The sequence below is a fragment of the Pomacea canaliculata genome, linkage group LG5, assembly GCF_003073045.1.
Source record: "Pomacea canaliculata isolate SZHN2017 linkage group LG5, ASM307304v1, whole genome shotgun sequence".
Taxonomy (NCBI): domain Eukaryota; kingdom Metazoa; phylum Mollusca; class Gastropoda; order Architaenioglossa; family Ampullariidae; genus Pomacea; species Pomacea canaliculata.
This window is the reverse complement of record NC_037594.1, coordinates 29,944,779-29,955,606: the sequence shown is the minus strand read 5'-3', so window position 1 is coordinate 29,955,606 and position 10,828 is coordinate 29,944,779. Positions and strand designations below refer to the sequence as shown.

The 10,828-nt window shown below is 43.5% G+C and overlaps 1 protein-coding gene across 1 annotated transcript in view; it reads left to right on the top strand.

Moving 5' to 3' along the window:
* The first annotated feature begins 2,369 nt into the window (after positions 1-2,369).
* LOC112565078 (conoCAP-like) overlaps positions 2,370-10,828 on the top strand; it is a 33,515-nt gene continuing 25,056 nt past the window's right edge. The window contains exon 1 of the mRNA XM_025240332.1: positions 2,370-2,784. The gene's annotated coding sequence lies outside the window, so the exon portion shown is untranslated. The remainder of the gene's footprint in view (positions 2,785-10,828) is intronic.

Genomic DNA, 10,828 nt, shown 5'->3' with positions numbered 1-10,828 from the left:
TTTTTTCTTTCATTCTCTCTGCCTCCTTTCTCCCTCTATCTGTGCGAGAGTGTGTGTGCAAATATGTGAGTGCGTGTGTCTGTGGATGGATGGAGGATGTTCTCATACTGGAAAGACACTTGACTGTGCGGTGGGTGTGTAAATGGAGGACTAAAAGCTCGGCTGCCTCGGCAAATGTAGAGAGAGAGAGGGATGGAGGAGGGGCGAGACTTAATTAAAGGAGTCTCGGGAAGGGACGAATGACACAGGGAAAGTCACAGAAACTGACACGAAGAAGAACACAAAGACCATTCACTCTGTTCTTTCCTTCGATCGCCCCTTCTCTCATTTTCTCGCTTTTCTTCTTTCTTTCAATTTTCTGTCTCCTGTTCTCATATGCGGCTTCCTATATTTTCCAGTCTTCACTGTGTGAAATGCTGTAACGGGAATTGTTTGCACAGACGACAGTTGGTCGACATGGTGTAAGCCAGCAAAGGTGGAAGGGTAGGGGGAGGTGTGGGAGGAGGGTCGTCTTCGCTGATGAAGAGAAGACCTGGTGGGTATCGGGTGTTTATAGAACTCCACCACCTCTTCTACGATGTTCAAAGGTATACAGTGAGAAAACTGAACATATACACAACTACACAACTTTCACTCAACAGGTATTAAATGTCACCCGACAGTAACAACAAGAACAAGAATCTATGTTTTTGTCATGAATTACACGTGGACCCAACTAGTTTTGGGTACTGTATGATCTGAGTTCACGCATTTTTCCAGATTGCTGCTGTTTTTGTAACCAACTATTATGGAAATTATAGTAATGTTTTATCACCGTTGTAGTAATAATACTGGATAATGTGCGTGTTGAGTTAACCTCTCTTGTTCTTAAGTCGACGATTTACCATTTTATCATTTTGTGTTCTGTTGATTTTTCCAAACTCGACCAGCACGTGCCTTAGGTCGGACTTGGACGTGAAGCTAACGGCTACACAGTGTGTATAGTCATGTCAGTGCCATATAGTCATGTCAGTGCCATACAGTCATGTCAGTGCCAGCACCAACTGACAACTAGAGCAGGGAATGGAGAAGTGGTGCAACATGTCAAGTCCGGCACATGGACTGAAACACGAGCGGCATTCATCTGCAACAGTTGAAGCTGATCACAATGGTTGCTAGGAACGACCAACAATTAAGGAGTTGAGATAGAAATAATCAATCGATATCCTGATTTTAAAAATTAAAGTGCACTGAGTATTGAGTGACAACAATGTTTGTGTGTACGAGTTAGTGTTGGCCGTCGTGCGTGTTTCAGCTCGAGCGAGAGTTCCCTCTGTCTTCCATCCTATGAGTGGGGATAATAATCAGGTCAGAAATAACACAAAATGTATCGTGTTGATGCAAATATAACAGACACAGATGTTTGTTTGTGAGATATGAGCATTTGAGTTGTGCAAAAGAAACTTTAGCGATAACTATAGAACATAGTCTATGAGTATTTATTGTTTTATTCCTATAACTAGAAAGTGTGTAACCACCTTTTCATGAGTTGTGGAAAAATCATTTCGGTCATTTGTGTGATATGGATATTATTTGATTCTTATTTGTTTTAATATAGACGGTATTCAATTCCGACTTGCAATAAGATAGTTAAACACGGTTTGTGTGTTTGAGAAGAATAAGTAAACATGGTTTGTGTTTTCGAGAAGAAAGGTAAAACATATTTTTGTTAGTTTATGACAACGGTAAACACAGATACCTATCTCCCTCTAGCGGGATATAATTCAAGTAAATAATTCAAGTAATTTAAGTAAAATCTTGGTCATAAAAAGGTTTCGCCACTGATTTGAAAGGCTGTCATGGATCTTGAAGCTTGTACAACATTCAGCAACATTGTGAGATTAATTAAATTGTTTTTTAAGGACAGGGAGAATCCCGTTTGTTGTCATGATCTGTGATCTCTTCACGGTTATCTTACCAGCGAGGTCGAGTGCTTGGTGAACTTTGCGCAGGAGTTATTTTAACTGAAGGGCAGTGAAGGCGGATGACAAGGACTCCAAGACATCTTCTGGTGAAGCACTCCGTCCACCGTTAGTGAAGGCTTCCGAGAAGTTTTAGACAAGCGTTGATCCAACGTCAAGACTTCTCGACCACCTCCCACACGCGCAAGCACGCACGCGCACGCACACACACCAAACCATTGCCCTCGCCACCCGCTCCACGCCCTCCACTCCCCTCCCCCATACTTTCTCAGTGCCGTCCTCCCACTGTTCCCTACCACTCCACGGCCACATCTACTCCCCCACCCGTACTCCTGTTCGGTCTCGCCCAATTGGATTAAGCCTTAAAAGCCCTGACGTCACGAGGACCAGGGGCGGGCCAGACCGTTAAAAGGCCAACGACGGCGTCTACACTCCTTGCCTGCCAGCGAGGACCCACAGTAGTGCAGCCAGCGCTTCTGGCATCAGCCCTCTCGCAGCTTCCCGTCTCCTCCTCGTGCGGTCCAGCCGCGGGGCCCTTCGCGCGGCTTCGGCCTCTGGTCAAGTCATCTGCCGCTTCTCGCCCCTTGCTCATCGTGCGTGGCGCCATCTGCAGCGACGCGTGCAGCACGACCACAGCGACCCCCTTGCTCCACTAGGCGTGAACTACTAACAGCCCTCGGTCCCGCCACCCCTGCAACCAGTGAAAGTGCAGAAGGAAGAAAGAACAAAAAGCTTTGTCAGACTGTTGGGTGCCTCCCGGAGAAGCAGCTTTCAAGAAACTCGAGGCGAAAGGTTCAAATCCGCTTTGCGACTATTTTCAACGGTATGGGGTTTATTTTGCTTTTTTTTTTTTAAAGTAGCACTAAAGGAAAAAAGTGTGAAAAGGAAGACTGGTTCTCTAGGTTATGTGAAACATTGATTTTTTTCAGTTATTTACTTGTCTTTACTTACCAGTAAGTCTTTTTCTGTCTTCCGGCATTTTCTTTCCTCTTTCTTTATTTCTTACTTAATTTTGTTTTTCATCAGTTCTGATTCATTAATAACTCTACACTCCTTTCTTTCAGTCTTTTTATTTCATTCATGTGTTTTTATTTTATTTATTCTATGTTGTTTTCAGTGTTTCTAATAGCCATTATCCAGGAATTCTTAGTCATCGTTTTTTCTGTCGTTTATGCTTAATTTATTCATCGATTTGTACTTGTTCTATATCCATCAAAAATAATTTGAGGTAAAGTAATTTGAGTTTTCTGCCAACAATATCATGTTACACTTCTCCGTAACATGCATGAGCTCAGAGAACTGTGCATTATTTATGCATGCCTGCAAAAACAACAACAGCAGCAACAACAACAACAGCAGCATATCAGTTACACTGCTAACTTACAAGTATTTATTAATGTGCGGAACAGGCTGTAGTTGTATCAAATACATTGTAACTGTGAAAAGTTAGTGCAAGTACTTGGTTGTTAGCCTTATAACAGGTCTGATGGTGGTGTTCCTCAGTCACTTAGGCTACTACATTATTAACCGAATTACAAGCCGTGCTTTGCATCACTTATTTTCCGACTTATTCTGATCGCACTGACGCCTCCTAAATATTTCACGAGGGAAAAGAAGGTGATGAGGGTAAATGGGAGAAAAACAATGGCACTACATTAAAAAAGAAACAAATGTTCTTGTTGTCGCCAACAACTAAACAACCAGATTATTACAGACCTGATGTGTTTGATATGCCCCATGATATGTAGGGTCCGGTAACTGATCAGTGGTCGGCAAAAGGAAGTATTAGTCACCCCCCTGTTCTTGAGACCGGCTTTGTGTAAAGTAGGGGGAGGGTGTGGTGCCCCTGTCTCCCGCTTAGGATACCTTTGTGTTTGTCGACCCGCCCCTTGACATATCCCAGGAATAAAAAGACCAGTTTGGTTCGTTTCGGTCTGAATGGCGATTGCGAGCGTGCAGCAGATGAATCATCTGGCTACAAGTGTTCCAGAAAAACTAACTGATACTTAACCGCAGGAAGGTGGTCCCACAGGGACCGACACCAGTAGGCTCTGCTCTCTCAATATCACAGCACCTTGAAGTCCTTGTCACTGTGCTTGCATGTAATGAACCTCTCCACTCCTCAAAGCAAGGTGCTGTGACAACAAGCAAATTAAAAACAGATTACATCAAAGTTGGAAATTATATAAGCTAACAAAGCTGGAAAAAAAGCCGACGGAGAGCACAGCCAGCCCTATCCCATTAGAAGTCCCTCCCATTGTCTTTATTGTAGCAGGCTAAGCTCGTTCACCGTTGTATTTTCAATAAGTTTTAATTTTCTGCCTTCACATCCTCCCTTTAATCCGTGGAGCAGCGCACGGGGTGTGCAAGTCCGGGTCGATGTGATTTGTGACGATGAAGCAGAAGTCTCTCATTCTGTCTGTGCATCCTAAGCTCCGCGGGACAGGAAGGCAGCCTCGCTTTCACCGCCAGCATCCAAACAGACTCGTTATCACTGAGGTGGCTGGTCTTCTCCAGCATCCGCTCACAGGCAGCTTATTTCTGTGCCACACCTCACAGCAGAGGAGGAAGAGTTGTTTAAAAACTGTTACTGTTGCTTTTGCACCTACCCTTCCACCACCACCTCTGTTATCTGTAGCTCCACACAGCTGTAGGATCCTGAAGATCCTACTTTAGCTCGCGAACACAGCTGCAGGATCCCGAAGATCCTACTTTAGCTCGCGAACACAGCTGCAGGATCCCGAAGATCCTACTTTAGCTCGTTAACACAGAGGAAAAATATTGTATTTTTCGGCACTGGAGCATGTGACTCAAGCTGACTGGGATAAGACATTTAGTAGTTTTACAGACTGTTTAAGACGGCCTACCACAGTTAAATTTTACTGGTTTATCAGAAAACTAATCTTTTTATCCTGTCGGGGCCATCTTTTGCTACATTTCCTTCTAAAAATATAAAGAAACTAAAATAAAGGCTAGAACCAAAAAAGTTGTCTCCAACATCTATCACCTTTGGTGGAAGCACAAATCTTTCTCTCCTTTTGTTCTCATTTCATGATATTGTGGAAGAGCAAGTCCATCTCGCATTCACTTGCTGATACTAGTCTCACTAACATTTTTACCTTTAAGGCCTTTGTTAAACTAATAAATATGGACGAAGGTTGGCATACAATAGCTGTCAACGGTCTGACACGACGGTTATCTAACAACTGTCACTCGGTCAAACCTTTGTCCATATTTCTCACTTTCTTTCAATCACAGCTTCGGGCATCGTTCATCTACGTGTTGCCGAAATAAAAGCAAACAAGAGTTTGGTTCGCAGACAAAGCGACAAGCACGTCGGTGAAAACCTGGTCGTGCTCCCTTACTTGACCTTTGACATACACAGTTAATCTTAGTTCTCTTTAATAATTTGGTGATGGCGGAGGGTCTCGTCTTGTCTCGAGCTGCTACATAAATGTTGTTATGGCTTTTCTGTTCAGTCTGCTCATTTACTGGCTGGCATCTACCGTCGACGACTGCAGACAGGAGCGAGGACATTGATTATGCCATCATTTACTTTGAAATGCTGTTCAATTCTTTGTTCTCGTGTCACACACTGCGAGCCTCTGCTGCGCCTCCTGGGAAATCAAAGGCGGGTGGCGAATCAAAAGGAGGCTAGCTTACTCTTCTTTTATGGCTTCCAAATTTTTTGTGGCCCTTTTATATATTCCGGAATCTTTATGGCGACTGTTCTTAATCACTGTACTTGCCTCCATCAGACGCCTCTTGTAATTATGTTGGTAAAGATACTTTCGTCCTCAGCCGCTACCTGTTGGCGACCTCTGGTGTTCTTGTTGAACACAGGACACTCTCAAGAAGAGTATAAATTCCTGATATACTCTTTGATTGCTACTCAATTTCAGTAGCATAAAAATCCTCCATACTTGTGGGCGTCGTTGTGTTGGTCTGTCTGCTCGCTTCTCTCAACACCGCAATTTCACACACAAGTTATTTATTATTCTCCACCCACCTTTCTGACTACATGTACATCTGTATATAAATATACATCCGTATATACAGACTCAGAATGTAGTTACATTTACAGAGAACCTTGCCCCATCTCTGTTCTTTTTGCTTTGGATGTGATTTTTTGTCCTAATGACTAAGGACGAAGCCAGCGACAGTGCCGATGAAATCAAAATGACAATACTAATGCCGAGGGTAAAGAGTATGAAGAACAAGAAGTAAAAAATCTGAAAGCTTTGGAGGTAATCGATCAATTTTACTTTGCAAGAACAAATTATAAGTCTCCCTGAAGCTTCAATGGACAGCTCTTCACCCATCATGTTTCATAGCCCCGCGCGGGTTGTCGGAGGCCAGCAAGATGGCTCTAATTACAAAATCGGCAATATGGCTCCGGCACAATGCTTTTCCAATTCGTCACCTGCTGGGGAACTCGTTTGTCATCTTTCTACAAATTACTGTTAAATTTCGAGTGCAGTGAGTGTTGTTTTTCCAAAGAATCTGATGTCTATGACAATCACCCACTCCCTATCCTGTAAGACATTGTTATTCCTGCATGCATGCATTTTTAAAGCCCCTGTATTTTTAAAGCTCTTTCTTTCTCTCTCTCCAACTACCCTTTACTCTTTATCTTTTGTGCTTCCTACTCTTAAGAGGTCTCAGGTAGTGTGCAGGTGATCTACTTGGCTACATCTCTGCCTCTCCACGTCTCTGTCTGCTTTTCATGTAACTTTTTACGATCATTTATTTCTTCACATCTGCCTCTTTGTTGTCAAAAATCTCTCCGGGTGTATATCCATTTTTTCACCCTCGGTATGGCCCTTGTACGTCCAAAAATAACGAGGCAGTAATATAAAAAAATCAGTCTCTGTCTCTGTCTGTCTCTGTCTCTCTCGCTCTGTGCAAATGACTTTATTCTTGTATTTTCCGTCAAATCTGTTCTTAACTGGTTGTTGGTAGTTATAATTTTTTAAAGTCTACTTTACTAATTTAAAAAATCACATGTTTACATAGAACATAACTGGACTAAACACTTTAAAAAGAAAATATGCTATACGACGTGTTAATAAAGAAAAATCGACTAAATAGAGCCAGATACAAATGAAATTTAAAATGTTAAACAAAAATTTGATTTCCGAATAGTTTACAGCTCTCTCGTGTTTTATTATACCATTTCCAGGAACCGTATCACGAAGTTCGCCAAACAAAAGTTGATACACTACCCAGAACCAGAAAAAGTAATGACCAGTCAAGGGACCTCACATCGAAAAATATAAGATATCATTTAGGAAACGATCCGAGGTCGCCTAACTTTAGCTCATAGTTTGGGGATCTTCAAGAAGAAAATAGTTAATATTTTCACCAGCTCTCTCACCAAAAAATATCTTGATGAATCTTAAACCCAAAGAAGAGCCACGTGAGAACTCAGTGAGAGCTTAGAGGGTTTCTCGGGCAGACACCTATTGTCACAGCGTCACAGCGTCACATTACCACATTCCCACATCATTTGTTTTCTAGGTAACCAGAACATTAAACTTTGCCAAACACTTAGACAGGTGTTGGGATAAGATGACCTTTTAATTGGAAACTGTGTGACATTAGATGGCAGCCTCTCTAGAAGTGAGGTGACAGCAGACGCCAGTCTCAGCGTCAGCCTGACTCCGCCATCCCTGACTTCCGCTCTCATCCTCCCTGTCCTCCCTCTCTCTGTCATCTGTCTGTCCTCCCTCTCTCTGTCCTCTCTCTGTCCTCCCTCTCTGTCCTTCCTCTCTCTGTCCTTCCTCTCTCTGTCCTTCCTCTCTCTGTCCTCCCTCTCTCACTCTCTCACTCACTGGCGTCCCATCTGGCCGCTTTGCCTTTCAGCGTGTCTTCTAATGAAATTGCACTTCGGACATAATCGGTTGAGACACTCTTATCTCAAGGCTCATTCGGCCAGCGATTCCAGGGACTCGGGGCCCGCGTTCGTAAGAGTTTCGACCTTCCGTGGAATGTGCACACGACCCTCCTCCTGTCCTCTAAACTCGCGCGCTAATGAAATACCAGCTCCTCACACTCTGTAGTGATGTGAGCACACAGTTTCATTCCAGAGAGGTTTCACTTCATGAGGACTGCTTCAGGAACTCTCTGTGAAGTACTTGGAGAAGCTCTCTCACCTTTTGCTCCTTCTTCTATAACTCTTCGTCTCTTCTTTTATTTCTTTGGTTCTATATTTCTCTGTCTGCCTTTTTGTCCGTCATTTTGTCACTCTCTTTCTTCGTAAATGAAAGTTGTTCTCCCATTAATTCTCTCTGCAATTATGCAGTAAAATAAATTGATGGAAACAGGCGGTCTAAATTTGTGAGGATGAGCAAGTACTACGACCTCAGTGGAAATGTAGCACAGACCTCATGCTCACTATTCACAGCTACCTCAGAAAGAATGCCACTGACGGCCATGTCTGCCCCTGAGGTAACACGTGTTCTGTAGAAGCATCAGTCAAGCATGGGGAAGCCCAAAAGGAAAGGGATGTCGCTAAATTCTAAGACCTTCGTCATGGAAACATCTTCGGTCGTTCCTGATTGCTTTGTAGTCTAATATTCTTGTCTTCCACTTGGGTGGCAGACAGCATCAATCCTCATCTGGCCGAAACAAGAGTCCGCCCCTGCATTGGCCCCTTCGGGAAGACATCTGCTGTCGAAAGTGGTCCCAGAAGCCCGTTGCTAATGAAGAGCTGTTCATTGCAATCAACCAAATCAACTTGAGGCTGAAACTCAAGCTTTTGTAGAAGGTCTCCAGTCTGATCCTTTAATGTCACCAACCACCGCGCAGGTGCCTTTCCTCCAATGACTCCCTTTCTTCCACAAAAAAACGTGAAAACCTCGTTTAGTGCTGCAGAGATTCTGCTGGTCCTTGACCTGTCATCTACCCAGCATCCAGTGAGATGGCAATGCAAGTTTGGTGGAAGTCCGCTCAGCCGTCACAGTCGTTGAAGTCAGGCGTGCTCAGCACCCTCCAGCTGGTTGCAAGCTTCTCTTTAAAAAACAGTAAGTTTTGTGTACAATTCCTGCCAGTGAATAAATAACTACAGTTGATGTAGCAAGAAGAACACAAGACTCATAGAGCGCGAGCAAGCACGTGCTCCTCCCTACAGGCACCAGGGAGCTTGTGGAGACTTTGGCGAGGTTGGCCACAGTCGGTCTGCGCTCATCAGCAGAAATGAAATAACATAACTCACTAAGAGTTCGTCTCCCTACTTCTGCTGTAGTTTGTCCAAACTACAATTATTCTCCTGGTAAAGTCAGATCCGACAGCCCAAGGCCAAATATGAGAGGGAAATAGGAATGTGAGGGAAAGAAGTTTTGGTAATAGCATATCGCAAATCTGTGCGACCTGAAAGAGTTTGCTGTTATTGTGAGTGCTGTGAGTGAACCTGTACATCCGCCCTGTAGGCGACTGTCATCACATCACGAAGCTGTCCAAGATACTTTGTGCACCTGAAGACAGCAGTCTCATTGCAACCTACTGGGGTAATGGGACATCCGGTGATTACTCCCTTAGTGATTAATGACAACAGTTGGCAGCTTGTATACAAGTCTTAACATTTAAAATTGCTAAAAGGTTTGCTACGACATAAGTATCAGATGCTATTAGCAAGTTTAAATTTTACGGCGTGTATACAAGCTGCCAACAGCTGTCATTAATCATTAAGGGAGTAATCACCGGATGCTGTCTTTCCATCACAAAAAAAGATGTTTTGTCCACAACGGAAAAAAACACAAGCGCAGCATGAAGACTGTATGGCAGGACTGGGAGAAAACAAGCAAAATATCATTTGTTACAGGAACAGGCACAGACTTCCTGTCAAAGTTTGAAGTGAAGTGCAGTCTAGACATAGTCAAACTCCCAAACCTACAGATTGAAGGATGTCCCCTGGCATGCATGCAGACAGAGAGAAAGAGAGACATATATATATATACAAAGTTGATTAATACAGAGATATCGGTAAATATCTTCTCTACATGACATGAGCTGAACTGTTTAGCTGTAGAACACCGGGAAGGACTGGCGGCGCCACTAACATGTCTGTTGTTGACCAGGTCCAGGCAGGGAGACAACTGTGCAGGTATCCTTGTCAGTTCCGGCAAATATTCTTTGTCCGCCAACGACAAGATATTTGAAGGACCTTCAATGACAATCTTTTCTGATGCTTTCCAGGGCTGGAGTCCTGTTTACATGTTGTGGTGTAATGGGTCATCCGCCTTTGAACTTCCTCTGACTCAGGTTAAACATATATCTATATAATTATATAATTATTGTCGATCATAGTCTTATTTCTGTCTGTATATTTGTTTACAACTGACTGTGCATGTGTCACGTGTTTAAAGGGGTGGTTACCGTGTTATACCCTGAGTTCTGACTCGGTGTAAAACACCAACTCTCCCTCCCAGTCTTTAAGAGATTACTTTTCTATTTCCTACTTGCTTTACTACTGCATCTGGTGTCGGATGTATTAGGCCAAACAATTTCGGTGGCCGGACTTTCCCCATCCTTGTACAAAATGGCGTATGAGCCAGAGTAAAGTGAAGACAGAGATCTGCATGAGTGGAATATTGTATTATTATCGAGGAGTTGAACAGTTTTAAATACTTGGGAAGCACTCTTGCCAAAGCTGGCAGCTCTCTGGCAGACATTCCTGTCAGGATGGCAACAACATCAGCAATGGCGAGACTGGACAAACTGTGGCGCAGTCAACCGTTAGGTGCAGGTCAGCAAGTGCACACTGTGTAAGTCCCTCCTATTCCGATCCTAATGGACGGTTGTGAGCCGTGGACTCTGCCTACTGACACAGAGAGGAGATGACAGATATCTGAGACCATCTAAGGAGG